The 24,616-nt window shown below is 32.0% G+C and overlaps 1 long non-coding RNA gene and 1 pseudogene across 1 annotated transcript in view; both read right to left on the bottom strand.

The window, feature by feature from the left end:
- Positions 1–4,293: 4,293 nt before the first annotated feature.
- Positions 4,294–18,325, bottom strand: LOC110038645 (annotated as a pseudogene).
- A 4,990-nt stretch (positions 18,326–23,315) lies between these two features.
- LOC110038642 overlaps positions 23,316–24,616 on the bottom strand; it is a 2,409-nt gene continuing 1,108 nt past the window's right edge. Inside the window, exon 3 of the long non-coding RNA XR_002295442.1 lies at positions 23,316–23,867. This is a non-coding gene — a long non-coding RNA (uncharacterized LOC110038642). The remainder of the gene's footprint in view (positions 23,868–24,616) is intronic.

The raw sequence follows: 24,616 nt of genomic DNA, 5'->3' as shown, positions 1-24,616 counted from the left end.
ACATATAATTCTCAACACAATAATTCTCAACACATTTTAACAATTCAATTTGACAGATTGAAAAGTAAATGAAGATCGGAGTTCAAATCATCACAAATTATTGACATTTAAAATCGTAGAAAATAAAATCAGCTCTTCACAAAGCTATTTCCTTAAAGTAAGGAGAAGGATAAAGAATTCTACTCATAATTCATGAGAATGATACAATAAAACACGGATTGCATATATAAAAATAAGTTTAAAAACAAAAGAAATGAAAAGTACAACTTAACTCACAATCCTTCCCAAACAAATCCTTAGAAGCTTTCCCTCTTTACAATCTCTCTCAATTCTCTCTTAGAAATGTAATGAAGAAGAATTTTCTCACCTTCACTCTCCTCTTACAACCTTAGAAGAAAATATCCTCCCTTTTCTCTCTCTAACTCACGCTTATCCTCTCTCTCTAACTTTTTCGTCCCCCCTTCCAAGTCCCATCAAACGTTCTCTTTTATTGGCTGCCTCTCCTCTCTGAAAAGAGTCTCAATTCCCTTCAAAATTTAAAAGTCAAAACTTTGAATTTCAAAAGATGTGTCTCCTTGATCCAAAAGTCAAATCCCTTCAAATTGGAACCTTCCAAAGTGTCTACATGTATTGAACACTCCATGGGGTGCCTAGACAAGTGTCCCTTTGAAAATCCGCGCAAAATTCATCTCGAACCGCCTTAATTTGAAAATGTCGTGTTTGGCGCATCATGCAAGCATCATGCGCCAAACTGGTGCATCATGCACCAAACTGATGCATCATGCGCCAACGCTCTGGATTTTGGCGCATCATGCGCCAAAACCCAAAATTAGCTGTTTTTGCTCCAAATTTCGCTCTTCTTGTCATTTTTGCTTCAAATTTCAAAAAATGGTATACATGTAACAAAGACATAAAAATATATTTCTTTAAAGTGCAATATCACAAAAAATAGACATAAAAATGGTACTTAAAACAATATATTATTTTGTGGATCATTAGTCTGGGAATGTTGCATAGACTGGTTTAAATTCAAATAGGATTCATCTTAACAAAGGTGAAATTATTCTGAATGCTTGTAAATATTTTGAACTTTATAAATCTCTCATTCTAAAACTAAAACTCAAAATGGTAAATCAATCCACACTTTTTAACAAGTCCTTCTGTCTATAGGAAAAAGTTGTAAACCACATCTTTACCAGTTTGATCATCCTCTTGATTAGGATTGATGTTAACAAGACTGAGCTTCTTACTCACTAAGCTTGTCCAATCATTTCTGTATAAGGATCAAAGTTGATAAGATTAATGCTTATTTAAAAGTTCAAATGATTGAAATCAATCAAAATTACAATATAAGAGTTTAATCAAATATCTCTGATGATAATTGTGTTGATTGTGAATCTCAATCGGATGAGTTTATTTTTAAAAGTATGCTAAAAAAATATGTGAATAAACTCAATTAAGTTAGATTATGAGTTTGATACTTTGCAAGCGGTACCTAATTAATAGATTTCAAAGGTACATAAATATTTATTCTACATCTTAACTAGAGGGACTTTTTTTTTTAAATTGGATTCAAATGTGAGTCAATTGAGCTTGAATTTGGTCTCAATCCAACTTGGACATGATGAATTTGAGTTTAGAATTGAAATTGGGGAAGATTAGGATCAAACTTGTGGAAATTGGGGGTGAATTGGGGTAATTGGGTCTTTAAAGACAATTTCGGGCTTTTGGTCAAAATAGATCAAATTGATCACATTCAGCTCAATAAAATGGTTCAAATTGATTTTGGGAACATTTGATGTGATTTTGAAGGTTTTGGGACTATGTGGGTCGCCAACGGTATTTTGGTAATTTTGGTCAAGTGTGGGGTATTTTGATAATTTTGAAAATTTTGTGGTGTTTTGGGCAATTTAGGAGTTTCAAATTGTTTGAAATGATTTTTGAACAAATTTGGGAATTTTGGGTATTTTGGGAATTTTGGCCAATTTTAGGGTTTCAAGGGTAATTTGGGTAGATTTAGGGGTAAACGACAAAGATAGACATTTTGGTAAAATTGGGGTGTCAATCACCCTACTTGAGTCATGGACCAATAGAATTCTCCACTTTGAGTCCTCCATGTACAGCCCTCAATGTACTGGTCTTAGCTATACCCTAGTCTAGGGCTAGTGGGTCTAAGGGGTTGGGTTTAGGGAACCATCTACATGAGTCTCCCAAAGGATTAATGGATCAAAGTTAGTACGTTTAGGCTTAAGGTAGTGAGTGGAAGTGTAATGTGCAAGTGTGTGTGAGAGACCAACCAAGACCACACCACCAGAGGGTTAACCCTAAGGCCAAGCAATCCTATAGGAACTCTCCTTGAGCTCCCCCATATTGACCCCACCAACTAAGTGCTAGAGGTTAGGACCAATATGTGGAACTTCATATTTGTGCAAGGAAGAGTTTAGAAATTCTAATGGTAGAGGTTCCTTTTCTAGTCCTCTGGGAATAATCAACCGAAAAATCATATGGCTAGACCCTAGGCTACTAAAGAGGAAAAACTATACCTCAACCAAAAGTGAGGTCAACAGACTGAAAGAAAAATTTTATAAGACGGTGGTGAGACCTGCAATGCTCCATGGATCTGAATGTTGGCCTTTAAAAGAGAAGCATAATACTAAGTTAAGTGTTTTCGAGATGAGAATGATTAGGTGGATGAGTGGATTTACACTTAGAGACAAAATGTGAAATGATCATATATGTGATAGGGTTGGTGCAGCTCATGTGACATACAAAATTAGAGAAAGTGGTCTTACATAGTTTTTTCACATTAAGCGTCGACCATCTGATGATCCGATTAAGAGAGTAGATGTTCTAGATTCGACTTATGTTCGACTTATGTTAAGAAAAGAAGAAAAGAAGAGGTAGACCTAGGAAGACTTGGGCTTATTTTATAAAAAAAAAAGATCTTAATTTATTAGAACTAAATGAAAATATACACTAAATATGACGCAATGAAGAAAAATGATTTAGGTAGCCGACCCCGCGTAGTGGGATTAAGGCTTTGTTTTGTTTGTTATACCCAATTCAAATTTTAAACCTCAAACCTCTATCCGTTCAATATCAGGTCCAATTTTTTGAAGTTTTGACTTATCAGCTTTGATTAAAGGAAAAGTTCATCTTAAGTAGATTAAGTCAATTTATGAATTATGTTAGCTGATTCATTGTATAATTCAAAGTCCACATCAAATGCTCTCCTAAGTCGGATTTCAGATTTAAACCAATTAATTGAACTAAACGTTAGCCAAAGGACTTCTAATCTCTTGATAAATTAATAGATTTGATATAGACATAATATCTTCAGATAACATTTATTTTACTACATGATAGTAAATATTTTGTTTAATGAGTTATAAAGAGGAGGTTTAAACCTAAAAATAGGCATAATTCATATTTGTATATCCATCTGCGGAAAATTCCTATATAGATAACAAAAATAAAATTTATGACCACTAAAACGGTTAAATTTTCTTTTCTGAATGCTAAAGTCTTAAGTAAACTAAATGTAAGAAAAGTTAAAAGCAAATTTTCATTAATATATTTAGGGAATACAGACTGTCAAAATCAAAAAGAAAATCCAACGTATAAATGAAACACCAACAAATTAGTGACATCAAAAACAAACAAGATATGCATGAACATCAGATGCTGGAAGAATTTAGGATATTAAGTAAATAGAAAAGCTTCATGTGAAGGAAATAAAATGTAAAACCGCTCCAGTATTCGAATCAGACAAATATCAACAATACTGGAAGAATTTCAGAGATTCAATAAAACATAAAACGCTCCAGTATTTGAATAAGACAAATATCAATGATATTGTAAGAATTTCAAAGATTCAACAGCTTTATGTGAGGGAAATAAAAGATAAAATCGCTCCAATATTCGAATTAAACAACTATCAACGATATCGCTAATATATACATGATTGCAGTTGCTTGAACCAGTTGAACCATTATAGGCATCTTCTATATCACACAATTCTATAACTATGACAAGCTAAGCAGCTACTTGCCTTCCAGTGTTCTTTGAGACGCCAAAGATAACAGTTTCCCAGCACCGAACTGATGAGCTTCCAAATAAAAAAAAACAAAAATCTTCTATTGCAAAACAAAATGGAATGTTTAATGTGAGGTACAAAGCCACACATCATACAATGCAGAAATGATGATAGATATGAACCGTTTCAAGAATTTAAAAAATATCTATATATTTACATATCAAACATCTAAATTTCAACTTTTACATATTTGGCACCTTCCCTAAGCATAATAAGGTCTAAGAGTGATATTTTGTATGTGATGTGAAAGACTTGGGTGGTATAAATGTGAAACATGAATCTACTTTAATGTCTAGTCCTGGGTGGCATAAATGTGAAAAGTGAATCTACATAGAAATTGGGTGTTATGCACGCTCTTTAAAAATGAATTTTTAATGGTTAGCTAGTCCTGGGCCAACATGAATCATGTTAGATTCATAGTCTAGAAAGAATGGAACTTTTTGTACTTTTCTTGTGTAATGTTTCAAAATATTTGTTTGACTTCGTAAGGCTAAACCTCCTTGGTTAGTTCTCCTTCTCTGTCACACGAAACAAAACATCTTTCGTATCTAGCACATAGGAAGCTTGCAAAAGATTCAATGCATATGAAATTTGGAGAGCACATGACATTAATTGTGTGCTAGAATCAAAATAGTTAGATGCTTATCAAACTGCTTTGGAAGTTTGTAAGTTTACCTTTGAGGTGAAACTTGTTGTCTTGCATTCTATACCATTAACAATTCAAAGACCATCCAAAGTATTGCAATCAATAGAATTCTCATCATCTTCATTTCTGAATTTTCTTTTGTTCCTTCATGATTCATAGACAAGTCAACAACGAGGAGAAATTAGATTTTCATGACTGCGGTTATATACTTTTAATGTTATCCACACCTCATTAAAATGTCAAGCCTCTCCTTTCTATCTGAAATACTGGAAAGGAAATCATTGTGCAGGTACGATGAAAAATTGGGCACTATAGAAACAACTGTAACCTCTAGTTTCTCCAGAGCAGAACTCATCAACTGAATCATTATCTTAGTTGGATTTGAAGACTACATACAATCAACATAAAAAATAAGGGAAAGACTAAAGCAAAAAATATATATCTTTTCAAACTTAAAGAGAGGTGTTCATGGCAGCAGAAGCTGCATAAAAGAGAAGAAATACATTTAGAGGCAAGAACAACCAACTTACACATCCAAATCGACATAAACTCTCATTATGGAGGAGAGCACGTGCTTTTTCATGGCACACTACATCAAAAAATAATTCAGATCGACTTGAATTTTCATATAAATAAAGCTTATAAAGTTTATTGTCCATATTATTTGATACAATTACTTGAAGCTGAAAATAAAGAAAAAATAATGACAAATGAAGGTAAAATAACGCTTAAAAATCTGCAAAAAGCAACTACATAATAACAAATCTACTACATGCTTAACGACTTTGTCCAATGTGGACTGGGTTCTAATAATAGCACGACAATCATCTTCAAATTTGGTATTGTCAGCTGTGTCATTTAGTAGATTGTATCGTGTAGTCATAAACCTACATTTCTCAAGCAAAAATAACAGAAAAACGAGATAATTACTCTTACAAGTAATATGACTAAGCATATTACCACAACTCACTTAGCATAAAGATCAGGGGTGGTTGCATCATTTGAAAATTTCCAATTTCTTTCAACAACTACTGGATTAAACTTTGTTGAGTATCGTTTCATAAAAACCCTGCAATAATAAAGTTATTTGTAAGTTTTTCTTCTTATAATTTCATGAAGCAATTTCCAAATACTTTTTCCATGTCTGAAGAAATAGGTTAAGAACATTTGCTTATTAAAAGAAAGTTTGTAGCCCAAATTCACTCGGTGAAGTCTGAAAAGAACGTAAAAAGAATAATTGCCAAAAAAAATCCTTGTAGATCTACCGCTCTTTCCTTGTAACTCAGAAGTTACACGCTTTACAAGTGGTTTCACGGCATGCGGGAACTGTTCCTAATAAGGCAATGAAGTTAGTTCACCCTCAGCATAATTTGCATCAGCTATTCCTCCATCCTCACCCTCAATTTCACCGTTTGCACCATGAACATCATGATTTGCATCTTCTTCACCAGCAGTTTCACCACAGGCTTCAACTTCTCCAAGTGTTTGGGTGCTCTGTCCCAAACCACAAAGCCTTGAGCTCAAGGCCTAGCACATATTAATATTTCGATGAAATTAATATAAAATGGGTTCTATAGTTCAGTTTCATGGGTTGAATAATAGTTTCATAAATAGTCAAACTTCATGTGGCATATACATAATTTTCCCAAAATACAAAACATTAAGAAATGGGGCAGTTGCTGAAAAACCAAAAGGGTTAAGCAACTGCATTGTATTCAAATAAAAAGCGTATGAATCAAAACACCTTAAACGTAAGTTGTATGTCAACATTCCTATGTACGACAAACACCTATTAAATTTCTTTGTACAAATAGCTGAAACCGAGTAAAATAAAGGCTTCAAATACAAAAATTCATGTCTAAAGATAAATTTACGAGGAAGCAACACCAAAAGTTTATTAATAAATACAGAAAATGAGAAGCTAGTATTAAAAACAAAACTAAGAAAACAAACTTTGTTGTGTACCTCTAAAGGAGGAAGAATATTATTGCGAGCACAAGCCTCATCGACAGCCTCAAAACCAATATGATTGGACTTTGTAACTTCACTAAATCCTGTTCAACAAAATTAAATTTGAAACAATATTAAGAAGAATAAGAAGGGTTTAGTACCTTAATTAATACTTACCATTCATGACATAAATATTATATTACATTCTGGAAGCAGCAGCCACACTATCAATTAAATGACCACTAGGGGCATCAAGCATAATCATAACAGACCTTTCTTCTGCGATTGCACTAGACAGAACTCTTCCATTAACATGAGTTTTTGAGATATTATCATTGGGGCATTTACATACATAGTTCACAATTCTTATGTATCTACATATCTCACCCCTAAACTATCATATTTACACACACCACTCAAATTATTAATATCACATCAAAAAATAGAATTATTATTACTTTTAAAAAGTGAAATACAAATTTTCATGCATAGGTTTAAAGCACCAAAGTGCTATGTATGTAAATATGAATCTTTTTGGTAAGAGATATGTAAATACATAAGGATTGTGTGTTAGGTATGTAAATTTCCCATGGGCATTTACATACATAGCCCCCCACAAGTTTTATGCATTTACATAACTCACACCTAAACATTCATATTTGTACACATAATTATCATGAATACCATTGTCAAGAACCACTGCATCCTGCAGCTCTAATCTTGCTTGTAGCCAACTCTTGAACAATGTCGTCATCAATTTTAGCTGACTTGGAATTTTACATAACTCTAACATCATCAGAAGTACCATTGCTTTCACCTACATTTGTTACACTACTTTTATTATGAACTCTAGTTTTTTCGACACCCTCAGCATCCTCTAATCCCAAAGGACGAAGAGGAATACCAAAAATTGAATCCAAAAAGGTGGTCCATATACACAAGACTTTGTCCAACTGGTCGGAGGATGTGCATATTTCTCAACTTGAATATTTAATGATCTGATAGATATCATTGAAGATGTATAGATTTGTATATTCAAATTCGGTGCTAGGAATTACAAGTCACCAATTTCCAACAGTGATAGCAAGAATTGCATCATCCTCCTTCCTCTTTTTCTCACTAATTTCTTTAATTTCAAACAGATGAGTTGTAGTAGAAATCAGAGATACTAATATCGATATAAATACGACTCAACAATTCGTGACAAACCAACATACCACAACTTATCTTTACACTACAAGTGAGGAAAAAAACCTAGAATTTCATAATTTCCTATTAATAAGAAAATTTAGAGACTAATGGCAAGTAAATTGCAACATACCTTTTGCACTCAAATTCTTTGTATCGTGTTGCTTGAAGGAGAAACTACAATTATCAAGTGATTTTTTATATTTCTTTGAATAAATTTCTGCCCACACCTTATTAAAATCTGCACGGCACTTTGACCATTCCTCTTGCTTTTGCTTCCGACGAGTCAAAAATACAGGTAATGCATTACTAGCATTTTTACGTAAAACATACATAACATCCAGCCCATGATCTCCATATAATCGTTCAATGCACCTCAAATGTAGAACTATACCGCAAAAGAAGAGTGTCAGGTGCACTTCATATGAATAAATGATAAATAGGGTGTCAAACTCAGTATTTTTGCAACGCACAGTAACCTGTAAAGTGGTCCTCAATGTGAAATGGAGATTCTAGGTTAAAGGTGTTATTCTGCATTTTCTCTAGCAATTCCTCAACTCGCTTAATTGTGGATTTTGCTGACTCTATTAACATGTCCAGCTTAAACATGAAACCATATAAAAGTTTTAAAAAATAATGAATAGTTATTATTATTATTATCATATATCAAGGCTGCCAAACTTAAACATTGAATAAAATCCATGAAGCATTAATTGATACAATTATAAGGGATAACTAAATTACAATTCAATTTACTTTGTAAATAGGAGAATGATAAAAAATGTCAATTATTAATGTTTGTATACATTCACGTATGCATGTATGAGTGCAAGAATGGATGAAAGAATAAATGAATGTGATGCTAGTCAAACAAGGTGGTCCATCACCGAATCAGTGACTAAACCTAAATCTCATACTAATTAATTATGATTATTTTTCATTCGAAATTGAAGGGCTAACTCTGTGAGTTTAAAAGAAATATTTTGAATGAAAAAAATATTTCAGCCATATCAATCAGCCCAAAACAGTGATTAAAGAGAAGAAATCAAAGATTCTATTGAATGCTTCAAATTGGAGTGGTATTATTTGACTCCAAACAGAGAGTTCCCATGGAGGGCTAGCAGATATAGCTCTTAGATAAATTTTCATGGAGGGATTGTGATATATTTCCTTGTGTGTTTCTTTTATTTTCTATGGCATTTTAAGTATCATTTATATCCTTATTGCTTAATTAAAATTTACTTTTATTCTAGCCAAACTTATGCCAACAAGTTGTTGGTGAATTGCAACCTTTTGAATTGATTTGCAAATAACCATAGTTAAAGTTTGTGAACCCTAACATCTGTGGGCTTCAAAAATTTGTGCCTCAGCCTTCCCCAAAAAAATGAATGAGGGAATTTTATATTGAGTTCCAGGTCAAATTTTCATAAGGCGGATGAAGTGGTACATAAGACACCACCAGAGATTTCATCTTCATTTTATGACTCTTAAGATCTAAATTTCAAGATTTCTTATAGGCGCAAGCCCTTGTGTTAATTTCCCCTCTCAATAATGAGAGAATATTTTCGATTAAGACTAGTCATTAGGCGCTAAATACCCAGAGTTAACACATAATAACAATAGATTTAGATTTAAAAATTATAAAATTAACATTGTGAGCTTAGAGCGGACGGTCAGAGAAATAATAACGAACCTTATTAAGATTTCAAGGTTTCGTCATTTCGGACTATCTTAATCTATAGTCTATTTAGTCAAAGAAGGTAGTCGACAAAACTTGATAAAAGAATCTTTGTCAGTAACCATGAATTGTTTCATTTAAGAGAACTTTATAGGATGGATGTTATTCTAAAAGAAATAATTTAAATCAATCTTAGTCAATATATAATTCTATGTATTATTAGTTATACCCTATGATTCACAACTCATAAGAATAAAAAATTATTAAAGAAAATATCACCTCCAGTAGTGACCCTCCGCATTAATTGTAATTATTTTTTATGGAGCCTACTAACCAAATCATGTGCAAAGAGAACTCGAGCACAGATTATCTTGAGTGTAAATAAAGTAGTATATTTGATATAACATTCACTAGTTGTGATCTTGGGTTAACCTTAAATTTGTCACCCTAATCAAAAAAATGCGGAGGGTGGATGAATTTTGTTCTTAAACATTGAGGAATAATTTCATTGAAATTTTCTTTAGCTTTGTATGATTTGAAAACCTAATTTTTAAAAAAATCACTCTAGTTAAGATGTAGAATAAATATTTATGTACCTTTGAAATCTATTGATTAGGTCTTGCTTGCAAAGTATCAAACTCATAATCTAACTTAATTGAGTTTATTCAAATTTTTTTAGCATACTTTTAAAAATAGACTCCTGAGATTGAGATACACAATCAACACAGTTATCATCAGAGATATTTGATTGAACTCTTTCATTGCAATTTTGATTGATTTCAATCATTTGAACTTTTAGATAAGCATTAATCATATCAACTTTGATCCTTATATAGAAATGATTGGACAAGCTTAGTGAGTGAGCAACTCGGTCTTGTTAGCTTCAATCCCAATCAAGAGGATGATGAAATTGGTTAAGATGTTGTTTACAACTTTTTCCTATAGACACAACGACTTGTTAAAGCGTGTGCATTGATTTACCATTTTGAGTTTTAATTTTTGAATGAGAGATTTATAAAGTTCAAAGTATATACAACCTTTCATAATAATTTCAACCTTGTGAAGATGAATCCTATTTTAATCTAAACAAGTCTACGCAACATTCTCAGACTAAGTATTCAAGCATTTTAAATTTATTAGACTAAATTTTAGGAGACTTTACACATCTTTTGAGACAGTTTACCCATCTTTTGAGGCGATCTATTTGAGTTGAATAATGCCCATGAAGTATGACAAAGGCTTAGAATCTTCTAGATTTGAATAGTGTATATAACGTATCAAATGGATTCAAATTATCCGTCTGAAATCTTCAAATAATATATTGGGGGATTTGATTGCGAGAAGACAAATTGGAGTGATTGAGTGCATTTGAATAGTCATATTAGGTTTGCATTTTACACTCATTTGAATGCTCTAAGAGACCTCTATAGTGATGATGTTTTCTTTCAAATAGACTCATTTAATCACTTTCAAAAGCAATCATGATTCATGACTTTGATTATTTTGAAAACAAATGAGAGGCTATGTTCAAGCTCGTTAGCTTGACTATAGAATCCCTAGAAAGTTCTATTATGTGTATTTTTGTTATTTGAAATCAAGCTTTCAAGTTTATCAAAGGTTCAACTCTTTCTTGTTAGTGAGCTATTAAGACTCATAATTATCTAGTTCTATGCTCAGTTCCAATTTAACACTTATTACATGAAATTCTATTTGTTAAATAAGTCATTAAGTTTAAAATTTTATCTTTTATTTATCCTTTTAGCATTTATTAAGTCCTAAATATTTTTCATTGTGAGCCCGTTCAATTCAAATTTCAACAACTCCTCAACATCATCTCTGCTTAGAGGGCTTTATCGAGAGTGCTAGATCTTCCCACCACGTTTAAAAAAGAAAAATGGTCAGTTTCTCGAAACACTATAGTCAAGGGGTCTTACAAAAGCATGCATATGTTTTCAGTACTTATGCGAGAGAACATGAATTTTCTTAATGCATTGAATTTCCTATGGTAGATCAGTGATAGGTTGTATCTATCCTTATTCTCCGTCTCAACCTACTGCTATTCACATTCATTCCATAGCTAAATATGCTTTTCACACTACTATTGTGCCACCAAAATGTTGAATTTGATGGGATTTTAATGCCTAAAATTGGTTTTCCCGCATCACTCATTCTCATAAGAAAATCAAGAATATGATTAACCTAGTAAATAAAGAATTATAAATATGTGATCCTTGAGGCATTTAAAGGACAACTTAGCTTGAATAAAATTTATCTTTTCAATTTTAATCTTATGGGTATAAGTTCGTTATGTAATACATTTTAATTTCATATGAATTGAACTATCTCAATTGGGTCCATATTATATTTTATCTGCACAAGTAATTATTGAATTGTTTAATGCATTTGACCATATTCAAAATGTGGCACATCACAAATGTAAGTTTTTGAAAATTAATTCAATCTGATTGCTAATTAATCTCAATTTTTTATTTTGTTGAATTTCTTCTATTTTATCATTTCATTATCAACTGCTCTTATATTCTAATATTGTTTATTTTCATTTAGAATAAGTGAACTGTTGAATTAACTAAATACTTGAAACTTACAAATCCTATATTTTTCTTTACAAGAAAGCATACTACGCATTACATTATCATAATAGTTGCATTAAAACCATAATCCTAAGTTGCCCTGCATCAAATGCTCAAGAAAAAAATATTTTCTTAAAATAACTCATTTCTTTCAGAAAAACATCAGATGTGGAGTGGATCAAATTATAAAGTATCATTTTGTACTCTATGATTGTTCCATAGAATGAGGATATTGAAATTATTGACAATGAATTCTAATGGCTTATAACATGAAGACAATTCTTACCTATCATCCTCGCATTTAAATAAACTTTACTCGTATGAATTTTTTCGCATGTTCTTAAGAGAATAGTCCTCAGTACTACTAGCCACTGATACCCATGTATAGTTCAGTATTGAATGCCCAAGCTTAGTCCTATGGGTTGTAGCAGGCATTAGGTGTTGCATAAGAAAACAATGCATCAAAAGAAAACTAAAAGCAGTTCATGAATGCATTTAGAATAACATCAAACAAAACATTCAGAAAATATTGTACTTACAGTTGGAGACAACATGCGATAACTAGGATTAATCATTTCACGAGATGATACATCATGCTCTGAAATCAGTTTACATCAATTAGAAATTCCAGATAAAAAAACTATATACTTCAATAAATAAGAGAAAAAATAACAGAAATATTAATATGGCAAGATCTGGCCTTACCCATATTCTCACAGTGGGCTAAAAAACTCGTTGAAATTGTCCATGAGATTAGGATGTTTTCCAAGGATATCACTAACCTAAAAATCATGCAAATCAATTTCACGCAAAAATGAAACAGTAAAGGTTTTCTTAGTTGGATCAAAAACATATGAATATACAAAATATGGACATAGCGCATGCAGAAACAAAGAAACACATACAGCTAAGCCCCTCGCTCTCATGCTTTAGCTCACCCACAAAGAACAAAAGGAGTTCATGTAATCCATATATGGTTAACACTAATCGATTCCTCAAGCAAATACTTTCAATTAAGATAACAATAACATAAAATGATACGGTAAATTGAAAGTTAAAGTTAAGATATACACAGATACTTTGGTTTCGCAAAAAATAGTAATAAAATCATCAAAAGCCATAACAAATAACAACAATGATTCAAGCCAAAAAAAAACACTTAAAATTCAAATAAAACTGAATTTTCACTTTCTTCCACTGCCAACACTTATCAATGAATATACCTTTAATAAAATGGAACAAACCATTATAATAGCTCGAATACATATATTATCAGTTTTTTGGCCAATTTGATATGCAACAGAACAACATTTTCAACTTATAAATGAATATGTGATATAACTTCCTATCCTTTTTCCCAAATGTTATTTAGCTTGTCTGATTGCAGGACAATAATTTTTAGTTTCCTAACAAACTGGAAAGATTATATCTTCATATGTACCAAAAAATAATATCTACAAATAAGCAGTATAGTGTTGAACACTTAAGCTCATTAACTCACTCATGTTACACCAACTAGACAGAAAATTTTAAGTTAATTTTTTTATTCCAAACCATGTACTGGTGGGAACTCAAGAATGTTATGTCAACTTCTCATTGCCAAAACATAACTTTGTAACCCTTCACTTGTTGGCTTTATCAAAGCTCATAGTAAATTAATCAGTCACCATTATGGGAGAAGCAAGATCACACAAAAATTCAAATAAATAACAGGTAACTCACAAAAGTTAATAAGCAGACAGCGGATTACTCACCCAAGCAACAAAACAATAATAGTTAATTAAAATGCAAAGCATAAATATCAAATAAATTTGAAAGTGGACTTATAGAAGAAAAATTATACCAGATTCTTCAGTTCACTTCTAGTAATAATCTCCTTGCAATATATATGCAGGCACTTAAGAAACTCCTGATAGGCATTCAGGTGCAATTTCTCCTTAACTTTCTCACAAAAAGTAAATTCTTGTGTATATATACCTAAAAAAACATTAAAAGAATGAAATAGATGAAAAAATATGTTAAGTATAATGTGGAAAACACAAACAAATTGTCTACAGTTTGTGAATTCTTTAAAAACTAAAAGATTAAACAATCAAATTATTAACACATGCTTATAATGTAAAAAGCATGGTCTAGGGAGACCATATTCGGGACCAGACGAAAAATAAACTCATATATAACAATACAATTCAAAGGACATCAGTCATTCGAAGCTAAAGATTTTCAGTCCCCATGCATAATAAAAGCTGAATTTATTAAGTTGCTGACTGTAAAACGGTTTCATTTCGAATTTTTTGTGAAAAAAATTGACAAAAAAATAGAATAACACCCCTAAGATTGAGGCAAAAGTGCATGGATTATTGCAATCCAACAACAATATATCAAAAGAAAAAACAATTTACCTAGAACATGCATTTTACCTAGAACATGCTCATAAGGAAAATAACAAACTTACTCTTCAAATAATTCTTATCCCCAAATGAAGCAGACATGTTGTACATTCCAAGGTTTTCATCAACTTCTTCTCCTTGGTGTACTAATTCAGGGTCATCAACACGACAAGAATATTTTCTTTTATGGGCAAACTCTAACTCGCAATTGTCATGCTTAAAGTCTTTCTCATCTCTATCCCGTTTTCGACTATCTCTTTCTTCATTGAGGCAGAAGCGTATGGATTATTGCAATTCAACAACATTAAATCAAAAGCATATGCAGCTTACCTAGAACATACATTTCTCATAAGGAAAATAACAAACTTACTCTTCAAAGAATTTTTATCCCCAAATGAAGCAGACATGTACATTCCAAAGTTTTCAGCAACTTCTCCTCCTTTGTGTACCAGTTCAGGGCCATCAACACGATAAGAAGATTTCCTTTTATGGGCTAACTCTAACTTGCAACTATCATGCTCAAAATCTTTCTCATCCCTCTCCCGTTTTCGATTATCCCTTTCTTTCTTTCTGTCATTTTCCTGCTCAGTGAGCCTCTGTTCATGATCCAGATTAGGACAATCAATGCCACAGTTGCACTCCAAGCGTAAACTATGTGCTCTTTCCTTCTGAGGAAAAGAAGGTTAGAACCTCATTGCACAATATATGATAATTTGAACATATTATAAGGTATACCGAAAAAAAGGTAAATCATTTTTTTAGCTCATATAGTTTTTGCTCCGATTCAATCTTATGTCTTATAATATAATTTGAACAAATTAAGTCCCAGGAAATTAAATACATTGCAATCCTGTCAAACTCAAATGAGAAAGTACAAAGTAAAACCCCATTTAAATAAAATGGCAGCATTCACATTAAGCCCATCACCCAAGCTTATAAAGCTCTAAGATCCTGATTACGAATCATCATACTTTAATTCCTGTCCATTGCCTTGATGGTAATTATTGCATTCCTCTTAATTTGAAATGAAACTTCAAAAAAGAAGGAGAAGATGAAGAATTAAGATAAATGAATAACGCTTTGGGCTGTATGTCTTATATGATATATCTATATTCAATCATTTCATTTGAATGAAACTTGACTTCCTCTATTATTTTATTTGAATTTTGGTTGTGATTGCAATAAAATTAAATTATAAATATTTAATTGAGAAAACTCAATATGTAAGGATGAAAGAAAAATCAAAGCCAACAGTAAAGACTAAAAATTAGTTTACTCAAAAATAAATAAATTGATACAAAAAATTAGTAATTATCACACAAACTTGAATAGGAAGATATGCTATAAGGAAATACCTTGTAAATTCAATGTGAACCCATCATAAAAAAAAAAAAAAGATAGGAATCAAAATTCAAAAAATTGTTTTCAGCTTCAACGGTCCAATACATCTCCTTAATTTTTTAGTTGTTTTAGTTTATCTTAAAATCTTACTTATTCTAAAAATCTTTTTCATATTTTTTAAATACAAATTAATAGATAAAGTACCTGAGATTGTATTAAAATTGCTTTTCAATTTTACAATATTAACAAAAAATAGAAAATCAAAATAAAAGATTAAAACACCAATTGACATTCAAAATTAATCATCATTTATAATAAAAAATTAAATGAAGAAAAATAATAATGTCATACACTCTACTATGATTGAAGAAATGGGAGTGGGATGAGTACATAATTGAAGAACAAATATTAAGTAAATTATTCCTCTGTCAGTTTGATTTCAATAAAATAAAAGACCTATATGTAATCTAAAGATGAAGTGATGATCCTTGGATTTGTTATTCGAACTGTTACCCTTATGTCAGGAGAGCTATATTAAAAGCCAACTGTATATTGCAAACAGAACAATTTTAAATGTAAAATTAAATTTAAATCAACTAATACTTACTGAGGAGAAAGGCACCATCAAAACATAAAAACCAAAATCAATTATTTTGTGGAGTGAGACGCTGAGTCTTTTTTTTTAAGATGTTATTTTGTAAAAAAAATAAAAGTGAACCATAAAGGTGGAGCAAATAAATTGAAACAAATTATTTAAGACTAATTTAAAAATAAAATTGGAGCTCTTAATGACAGTAAAACAATCCCCCCACTACCACGTAGGTGCAAGCAAACAAACATACAAAAAAACTTTCAATTCAAAATAATGAAGAAAAAAAGGAGTGCTCAACAATAGTTTATCTTATTGGTGCCTTATCATTGAAAGATTCCTTATAAATGGCATTAGAGAACTTCTCTCATCAAGCCTTACAAATTGTCTTATAAAAGATAGATGTTGTGGAGCAGTCTTAGCTGAGGTATTGGGCAAAAAATGTGTAAATTCCTCAAGCAAATTGTGATGACTTTGAAAAAGAAGTGCAACCTACAATAAATCATGATGAATTAAGCTTCAAAAATAGGGTTTTTTGTAAATAAGTCCTAGCGTTTTTTGTAAATAATAAGTCCTAGCATAATATAATACCAATGACATGATAACCTACCTCTTGATAAACATCTTTAATGGACTTATTCTCCCGTCGATACATATTTAGAATATCTATGAAAGCTTTGTATACATTTTCTTTATTTTGGAATCGGCTCTGCAGGAAAAAAAGAAATAAATTAAACAATAGAAAGATGTTTCAGACATAGAAATCAACTATAACAAGACATAATTATTATACAAGTACCTTCGTTTTGTTTACAAAGCTAATAGCTTCCTCAATTTGAACAGGCTTATTTTCCTCGGGAAGCTTGATCTGGTGGATCTGGTACCCATTAGGCAAGAAGGTGTTGAAACCTAGGAGAAGATCACGATGCCCCAAGAAAAGTTCTTTTACTCTTAAAATCACTCCGCTAGTATCAATCCTACAACCACAAAGGAAAAAAAAATCGCAAGATACACCAATAAATTAAAAATAAGATATCAATAGCAACAATCAATGCAAATATTGAGAGAGCAAAGGAGAACTTAAAAGGTAACCATAGCGACTCAGGCCTGACCTTTCAGGTCTGACCTATGGCTCTTAAAGCCCTTCATGACTTCAAGAAACTCTTCATATTTCTCCTTCTTATCCTGAAATGCATCTTTGACAGCCTTCAAATAGGCTAGTGCATCATTCGTAGTTAACTTCTGGGTATTACTAGGGGTTGGAGGAGTCATATTTGATTGCCCGGACCGTCACCAAGACAATCAATACCTGGTTTTTTACATCATATAAAAGCATATGAAGCAATGCTTTTGATGAAAACAACAGAACACGGTGCAGCACAAAAGGCAAGTATCATAGAAACGCATACTTGCCAATAGGGTTAAAAAAGATTTCACCTCTCAAAATTATAGAAAATAAAAGGATGTAAGACACATAACTTAAGGAATGGTTTCAAAACCCTTTAAGCAGGATTTAATCAAAATTATGTCGAGCTGCAAAAATGAAAACTTTGAAATCCTACAGGATCTTAAATCTCGTTTGTCTTCCATTTGTCTTAAATCAGGGAATTAGTAAATCCCGTTGGAAGACTTATTTACGGGATTTTGAGGAGCTGAAGCTCGAGAAGGGGGCAGAGAGGAATGGTAGGGTTAGCTTCCTCAATGGCTCGGAGCCGGAGAAGAAAAAAGGGAGTTTCGGTACGCGGCAATCCCGTTGTTGCCTTTAAAGTAAGCTGTAGTCGCCTCAGTATCGCCAGGTTTCGGTCTAACAGGGGGAAGGGGAAGGGGAAGATACACAACGGTTTCAGACTAGTGCGGAGAGAACTGCGCGAGGTTTTCGGGCTGATGCATGGAGTTAAAAAGGGTCTTTCGGTACGCCGCATACAAACTCAAGAAATTAAATTTGCTTCAGTTCATTTAACTCCAAAAGATTCCTTAATTTTAAATATTTTCTAAATTATGGGACCCGAAATAATATTTTATTTTTTTATAATTTTCAAACAATTGGCAAGTGATTTTAAAACTTTGAAATAATTATTTATAATTGAAGCTTATTTGAATACAAACCATCTGGGACTAAGCATTAAAAGAGGCTAAGCCTGTATCCTGGCAACCAGCAGAATTATAAATCGAGCTAAAATTAATTTTTTTTATTCAGCTGGCCTGCTTAATGAATGAATCAAACATAAGCTAATTAACGATTTGAACAGGAGCTCTTCGCGAACGGCGAGGATTTTTGACAGCCCTACTCTTAGTCTCTTATTACTGTTAAAATGTGATATACATATTTTTCATATATAAATTGAGATATGTAAACAAATAAGAATTGTGTGCCTACTTAAGTAATTTTCCTTTAAGATAATTTCAATTAATTTATATAATTATAATTAATAAATATACTGTAAACTAATTATAATTATATAGATTTAGTATGTAAGTATTTTATTAATAAAAAAATTTTAATTCACAATCTAATTTTTTTATTACTTTAACAAATAATTAGATAATTATTAATTAATTAATTTTTAAATTTTACTTAAGAAATAATTAATTTAATAAGCTTTTATTAATAGTTAATCAATTCAGTGAATAATTAAGTAGTTTTAGAAGTGCGTCATTTTACGACGTTGCGGATGATGCACTGCTTTATATGGTTATCATTACTCGATGATGTTGGTTTTTACTCCGCAACATCGATCTTTACTTAGTGTTGTGTTTTGTCCTTTACAATGTACATTGCGGCTCTAATAGGGCCTTCATTGCAATGAGTAGGAGGCGACCGACGGCGATCGGCGAGAGATACTCGACGACAGTCAATGACTACATGTGTGAAAAGAATTCTTTAGGTCTTCAGTCTGGAACGATAGTAGAATTCAACTCTTTCTTCTCTAACTAGCTCCACGTCCAATCATTCCTCTTATTCAAGGTTTATGCTCACCTTTCATGATAGGGGTAGATTTCTATTTATGCAGTCTGGTAGTGGTCTCACTGTAAAAAAGAAATGAATCTGGACCACTCCATTGGACAACCTAGAGAGATTCTCTTGATTGAATATTGTTATTTAAACATTTATGTGTCATAAAAATATCAAAATTGAGTGATATTGGGTTCGTTGGGTTTTCCTTGTCAAGACGCTTGATTTGACTATACACTTGGCATAATTGAAATCCATTTTGCATTTCAATTGATCACTGAAAGCTTCCTAAAATTATTTAATGTCTTGATTTGGGGTTAATTTACTCAAATTGGACTAACTTTGATGTTATTGGGTCCATATTGCCAAGCTGATCAATATGACCATAAGTTTTTTTGAAATCAGAGTTCTAGATAATTTTCAATTTGAGTTTGAATATTTCTTACTAAAAATTTAATAAGATTAAAGCTAATAGCTTTGAGATTCATGTTAAATGACAAATTTTATTTATGAAGTATCAGTTACCCGCAATTTTTTAGCAATTTTGCTTTTTTTCCCAAAAATTATGAATATCGGATAAAAAATATGAAGAAAATGAGGTTTTTTCAGTAAAGAGAGTGGGTAGCAACTGGCAACAAAATGCACTAGTGGAGACCAGTGGAGGGTGGTGGCCAGAGGTGGAAAGCGGCAACCTAAAGAGGGTGGTGAAAATGACTAATGACAGGCTACAATGATGGTCAGCGATGGATTGTGATGGTGACTGGCGGTGGATGGTAATGATGGACATTGATCGACGATGTGTGGTAGTGTCAGTGGAAGAATGTCGATAGCAGTATGTGGTGGCCGACTACAGTGGCGAGCGATGACAAGCAACGTAAGCTGATGGGAGACTACAACGGTGGCTAACCACATTGGTAGGCTAACCACATTGGTGGAAGGTAGTGGTGGGAGATTTTTTGTATGTCGTCACACAATATAGAACTTTTGAGAAAACATCTATCTAGATGGTTGGGCACGAGATTTTGAAGAACAACATATCTTCCCAAAGGAAAAAAAAATATTACATTAAAAATAGTTCTGACGACTCGGATGATGAAAAACGTCACAAGTCTACTGAACTATGGTTTTTTCCCTTACCTTACAAAGGTGAGATACGTTTTATTTTAATTTTGGTGTCTCGTTCCCTATGAGGGCGAGCAAGCCCTGATAATTATTTACATCTCTAGAGCTGTGAGCTCTAACGAAAACACTCGATTAATGTAATGAGTCAAATCATCAGAGGTTGAACTTTTAAAATTAAGTGTTGAAGATAAGGAAATGATCCAAATTAAGTTCAAAGAAAGATGCTTTGACATGCATTAATTTTATGTAATTTTACGCATGTTTTTTTTCCTACATTTTAGATGTTATATCTATTTATCACAAATTTATGCTTGAGAAAGTTTTTTTGTAACAGAGATTGAATATGAACAATTTGGAACTAGAAATTTTAGCTAAAAAGTAGGCTAAAGCGGCATAACCACGCCTAGACATGGAATGATCTCGCCATCAATCAAAGACTAGCAGTGTGACTAAGCCAAATCTGGCATGACTACGCCAACGTGGTAGAGGGTCGGCGTGACCTTGTTGCAATTGAGCATGACCACCTCTTCAGCACTTGGCATGACCACGCTGACAAGCAGTAAAACACTTTAGGAAAGAAATTTGATGGCGCAAGCTGTGATTCTTGTTATAAAGTAATTTTTAGGGATTCCTAGAGGTTGTTCTGCGTCAGGGAGTCATTAGAGGCTGCCAGAGGCATGATTTGGAGAGAATTTGAGAGCTTTCCTTAAGGTATTCTTCCTCTTTTGGTGGAAACATTGTAGGGTGACAGTTTCATCTATTTTTTTAATTGTGAGAGACTTGTATGAGAGGAGGGATTGCTACAATTGTGGAGAAGAAAAGTTAGTGGGTTATTGTAAGTTTTACATGTTTATATTTCTTGCAATTAAGTCCTACGTAGGTTTTCTTGTTATGGTTTCTTGCAATTAAGTTTTACATGTTTATATTTCTTGCAATTAAGTCCTACATAAGTTTTACATGTTTAATTTCAGAGGTTGAGTATTGTGTTAGTTATGTCGCATTATTATGGATGTAGTGTTATTATAGTTATGCTATCATGTTTTAAATGTTTGGGGATTATTTAGTTGGATAGCATTTTCTCAGATGAAATATTTATCACATCTGCTTTTATTATCATTTAACAATAATGAGATTTAGGGTCTGTTTGGGGCAGCTGCAGCTGTGCTGCCCCAAGAAGCTGTTACGGGAAAGCTGATTGTCCATTTGTTGCAGCTGTGTGAGAACACCTATATAACAACTATTTCTGCAAAAATAACCATTCTGACCCTTTTCAGTAAAGTTGTTTAAAACATAATATAAAATATTTTTTATATTAAATAAATTATTTCTTAAGCAATAAATTTACATTAATTAATAATTAAGAAAACTTATATTTTTATCAAATAATAAATTTACATTGTGGTGATGTTTATTTGGTCTGAATGTCTATTTTATTTGCAAAAAACCCAGACATCAAATGAGAAATTTCCCAAACTCTTTTCAAAGATCCACATCAAATGCTATATCGAGAAAGGATTTAACCCCAAGAAACTTTCGGGAGGGACCTACTTTTAGAAGTGGCCAACAGAGAATGACTAAAGCTAATACTGTCTCGTAAGGAGCAATCAAGCTAGTACACTCGACCAAGAGTCAATTCCTTCTCATCAAGAACCTGAAGAATCCACTGTCGTTGATGCTAATGCAAAGAGTTTGATGGAGTGATTTGTCACTTGGGTGTTAATTTCTCTTTCATGTTAGTAGTCTATTTTAAAGTATTTTTAATGCATTTTAATTCCCGAGGTCGAGTACTGTGTTAGTTATGTTGCACTATTATGGATGTATTATTATTATAGTTATGCTATCCTATTTTAAATGTTTGGGGTTTATTTAGTTGGATAGCATTTTCTCAGATGAAATATTTATCACATCTATTTTTATTATCATTTAATAATAATGAGACGTAGGATCTATTTTTAGCAATTGCAGCTTCGTAGCTTTTCAGCTGCAGCTACGCTGCCCCAAGAATCTGTTGCGGGGAAGTTGGTTGTCCGTTTGTTGCAGCTGTGTGAGAAAAACTATATAACAGCTGTTTCTGCAAAAATGACCATCTGCCCCTATTCAGTAAAGCTGTTTAAAACATAATATAAAATGATTTTTATATTAAATAAATTATTTCTTAAGCAATGAATTAATATTAATTAATAATTAAGTAATTTTAATAATTAAGAAAACTTATATTTTTATTAAATAGTTAATAACATAAAAATATATTTATAAATTAATTAATTGATCATTAAATAACAATATATAAATTCATTTAATTATTATTAATTTGAAATTAATAAATTAATCATTAATTATTAATAAAATTCTATCTAAAAATTGCACTTAATGTAATTTTAGAATATATATATATTTTTGTTCCAGCCATCTGATAAGAGATATTTTACATACAATCAATGTTAAAGTGCAAGTGTTTTATATATAATCGATGTTAAGTATGACATGCAAGTTCCAAACAACGAATATACCTCCATAAAATTTATTAATTCAAAAGATATAATACTTCACTATTAAATCTGAACATCCTACAAACCTTCCTACAAACCTGCAACTACTACTTCCATTTAAACCATGATATTTTGCTTCTAAAATGTGAAATTACCTTTTTATGCATAAGTAAAATTGTATACATATAAAAATTGAAGTATATGTGTTAGATATGTAAATACATAGAATTCCGACATATGTATGTAAATCTTGCAAAAAACAAATATCAGGGTGTGGTAAGACATAAGAACACATCAAATAAAGAACTGGAACTGTTTGCAGGTTAAGGATAAGTGAAACCGATAGTTTTTCTTTAAGTTCTGGAGCCGATCCATGTTCAAATTCTCAGGTATGCAACATCCGCTACAAAATCAAAAAAAATTCAACCATCCATGCAATACCAGAAAGTAAACATAAAACATAAATAATTTTTAGTGTCTTTGTCACTCTCTACTCTCCCCAAAGTCTCTAGACATTTTTACAATCATCACAAGGTCCAAAATTCAATTTCTAGTAGATTTGAGGATTGAATTTTGCTATGCCCCATCAAATGTCCTGTATATCAATAAGAACCCATCGCATGCTTCTAGAACAACTTTGACGACGCCGCAGGTAAATCGCCCCCAGAAAGAGCGGAGCTTCGCAGCTTTATGCAAAGAACTGCTTTCTAATTCCTTCAACATAATTCTTCATATCAACGAAAAGAGCTAACGAACCTGCACAAGATTTTGATGAAAATGCTAGATTGGAGCATGGAATATCTACGCATCTTCCCCATTTTGTAGTCCAGTCACCTGTAGAAGAAGGAAGATTTACATACATACCTCTCAAGTCAATTTCCCCATACGTTGGAAATATATAATTGCATCTCAGAGAATTTGCATCCAACCAATGCTCAATTTGTAAGGCAAATTCAAAACTGTATCAAGCCAAAATTGAACTTGCATGCCTCAATAAGGCAATATTATAATCCTCAATTTAAAAATTGTCAAATCCTGAATTTTGATACAATATCAAGTGTTATTGATAACTAAAAAAATGATATGCAAAAATAGATTCTCTCCATCATGAAATGAAATCAGAGAGAGACACACCTTAGCCTCAGAGCACAAAGCCTGTATAACTTTTGTTGCCTTGTGAAATTCTTTGAGCTAGACAATCATGACCTCCACTTAGGAGATCGTTAAATTTTAGGAAGATTTACATACATACCACTTAATTCTTATGTATCCACATATTTAACACCTTAACTTTAATTTTTACAAAGTATATGCCACCATACTACTTAATTTTAGGAATATTTACATACATACCATCTTGCCCATCAGCATAAATTAAGGATAACTGCATACATAACACTTAAACATTGCTACTTACAAGACTAGCACTGTAATGAATAGATTTAACCATAGGAAATATCATAGGAAATATGATACTTAAAAACACATGTAATGAATAGATTTAACCATAGGAAATATCATAGGAAATATGATACTTAAAAACACATGTAATGAATAGATTTAACCATAGGAAATATCAATTA

The sequence above is a fragment of the Phalaenopsis equestris genome, unplaced genomic scaffold (genome assembly GCF_001263595.1).
Source record: "Phalaenopsis equestris unplaced genomic scaffold, ASM126359v1 Scaffold233391, whole genome shotgun sequence".
Taxonomy (NCBI): Eukaryota; Viridiplantae; Streptophyta; class Magnoliopsida; order Asparagales; family Orchidaceae; genus Phalaenopsis; species Phalaenopsis equestris.
The sequence above is the reverse complement of the archived record's forward strand: the minus strand, read 5'-3'. Positions and strand labels throughout refer to the sequence as shown.